This window comes from Pistacia vera, unplaced genomic scaffold, assembly GCF_008641045.1.
Source record: "Pistacia vera cultivar Batoury unplaced genomic scaffold, PisVer_v2 Contig357, whole genome shotgun sequence".
Lineage (NCBI taxonomy): Eukaryota > Viridiplantae > Streptophyta > Magnoliopsida > Sapindales > Anacardiaceae > Pistacia > Pistacia vera.
Window position 1 is genome coordinate 974,738 of NW_022196176.1, and position 3,223 is coordinate 977,960.

Genomic DNA, 3,223 nt, shown 5'->3' on the forward strand with positions numbered 1-3,223 from the left:
GAAATAAATTATTTGAGAATTAATTTATTTCATAATAAATTACCTTCTTCAGTTGTAGAGTTGGTGCTACCACACCAAATGGCCTCTCTTATACGAGGAGGAGCAAAGGCCGGCCCCTGAAGAAACGATGAGTTATGTCCCAATGGAACTCCGAGAAGAGTTGTTGAAGCAGTAACACCTCCTAACGCACGCAGAAGCTCTCCCTTCATAAATATCACATAACATATGACCGAAATAAGAATCAATTATAGTTTCTGCAGCACAATTTTAGCCACTGAATTGAAATTAAAACAAAGATTGTATGTGTACCTTAAGCTTTGCCCTCTCACGGATAAGTGTAAGAGAAGCATCAATAACACGATTTTGTCCTTTCTCTAACAAAGCAGTTGGAATATTTGCGGCCTTTAATTTCTGTAAGTAATGGATTCCTCTTCCCCGTAACATGGATGACCTTTTTTCTGCTAAAAAAAAAAAAATTTCTTTAAAAGAATCTAATTAAGGCAATTGTTGAGTTGATGATGAGAGTGAAACGGAAATAACCATTGAGATTGATAGTACTGTTTTGTACCTAAAAGAGAGAGAGACAGATTGAGATGAGAGTGAGTCACAGTAATGAATCGTTCGACGGTTCGAATGAGCAGAGGAGAAGAACCGGGATATTTTAATGGCGCGATTATAAGGGGAAGAAAGCGTGTGGCTTTTTTCTGTTGAGGTTGGAAGGAGCCAAAATGCTTATGGATAAAGATTAAATTAAACAATTCAAAATTTAGAATAAGTGGAAAGGTTTACAGGGAGCACTCAAATGCTTTTTATTTGGTGACCCACCTGTGACAAGACGATTTGTCTTTACCTAACACATAATCCATATAATTTAGTCACTTGCACCCTTTGTTGTCAATTTTTTTGTGTTGAATTGAATTGAGGGAAGGGTAAACTAGACATTTTATGTTCAAATACTAGATGATATATTAGAGTACGTTTGTTTTGTTATTTTTGATATGATTTTTTGAAATAATATTGGATATTTGAATATGACGAGTATTATAAGATAAAATTTAAAAATTAACAAAAAAACCCTTTAGGTTTGCTAATTTAACTAAACACCCCAATATATAAATTTTTTATAAAATGATAAAAATACCCCCACTCACCTACAGTGTCAGATTTTGGCCACCACCGCCGATGATTGTCGGAATCTAGCAACTATGGGTGGATGCATGTGTTTTTGTTAATTTTTAAACTTTTTTTTCTAGGGGTGTTTAATTAAATTAATAAACTTAAAGGGTCTAAAATAATGATAAAAATAAAATAGTATTTCCCAAATAACTAAACAAACAGGTATTTTGGGAATAGGACGCACCCTTAAATATTTCAAAATAATTTAAAAAATTAGAAAAAGCTTTTTATTTTAAATATGCTTAAGATTTAATATTATTTTTAAAATAATATACAACATATCTTTTTTAGTTTTTATATCTCTACTTTACAAAATATTTTAATTTTTAACTTTTTATCTTTCTATGGAGTCTCGAATCTTGATCAATATAATATCAAAACTTGACGATAAAAGATGTAAATGACTAATTATAAAGGCTGACGATAAGAGATGTAAATGACTAATTATAAAGGCAATTTGTCCAACGATTATGTTGAAAAGGGTGTAATGAAATAATCATAATCCATGGCATGTTTGTATTAACCTAATGATTTCCTATGCACTTGTAAAATGTTGAAACCTTATGAGAGTCATAGATACCCATTCACCAAGTCTTACGTTAAACACTTTGCATCTTTTTTTATTTTATTTTATCACCGAATTTAAATTATCTCCCATTCCTTTGGATGATGGCATGCCAGTCGACTTCGGCGCTATTGAGGTTGTTCAGTGCCTCATAGAACAGCACAATGCGATCTTCACAGATGCAAATGAGACTGTTTGGAGGTGAGTTGGATTCAACCTGTTTCCAGATGCCCCACCGAATTCATCAAGCTGGGAAGTGTCCAGTGCTACCTGAGTGAATTCTGAGATTGTGAGTGTGTAAATCGTAGTCCATAGAACCTATATTCAAAATTATTTTGTCAATATTTGTTGGTTTTGGGATGGGAGCTGATGCTTGAAGCAATAAGATTTGTAATATTTTACCCTTCTGCTTTTGTGAAAAGTTGAGTGGTGGTTAGATTGTCGTTGAAGAAATAGCTCAATAATGGATCATAGACTTAGAGAGTTGGAAGTGTTTATATTTCCTGTCTATTTAAAAGTAATTAATTATATTTTAAAAAAAGCCTTTATTAAAGATTCTTATAATTAATTATTAATTATGATAATGGAGCTTCTTCCAGCCACTACTTTTTTGCATGAAATATTTGTTATGTTTTGTTTATGTATATATAATTGAAATCTTAACTTAATATTTTAAGTAATGTGATTGATGATTTGGTTTTTTAGTATAATTAATATAACCAACCTGGGATGCAACTCGGCAAAGTGGCTGGGTCTTAGATTGATTGGTTTAACCGGGTTGATTAGCAGAATAAACTGGTGTTCAAAAGTTTGAAATATAACAAAAACATCTTCAAAAGTTATTCAAGTTTTTACAGGTTTAAAATTTTGCCAAAACACTCTAAACATTATTGCTGGTGTCGACAAACCAGGGGAAATAAGTATGTTATCGACAATGACAACGATAATATTCTTCATTATCACGAAAACACTATTTTCAACTTCTTGACCAAAGCCCATATCACCCCTCCCATAATTGTCTCATAGGTTGTTGTTGTTGATTTAATTTTGTGATTTCTAATCGATTTATTCATCATAAATCACTTATGTTGCCATCATTGTATTTACCGACTTTTTCTCTTCAAAATTCTGAACATCCTAACCTTTAATTGTTCGTGGATCACCATCTTAATTTCTAGAGTTTTTAATAAATAGTAAAATTACTAACTTGACTTGGTAAAGGCCCTAAGTCCCGGTCGACTGGTTTTTAGAACATTGGTTATAAAATAGTCAATATCAAATTGAATTGTAATTTTTCTATTTGTGTATGTGTAACACTACTGGTATATTTTAAATGAATTAGATAAGGTAAAATTTTCATTTAGTTTTTCAATCTAATTCATTTAAAAATGAAATTATGTATTTATGTTAGATGGTGTACTGAATTAAGATAAAATGTGAACTAAAGCCCAAGTAGATTACTAAAATTTGAGTTGACTAAAA

General features: G+C 31.3%; 1 long non-coding RNA gene across 1 annotated transcript; it reads right to left on the reverse strand.

Annotated features, from left to right (window-relative positions):
• Window positions 1–45: 45 nt before the first annotated feature.
• On the reverse strand, window positions 46–734 carry LOC116139648. Its single transcript, XR_004129495.1, has 3 exons — window positions 569–734; window positions 310–458; window positions 46–203 (listed from the first exon to the last, which is right to left on the reverse strand). It is a non-coding gene; the product is annotated as an uncharacterized LOC116139648 (long non-coding RNA).
• Window positions 735–3,223: the final 2,489 nt, after the last annotated feature.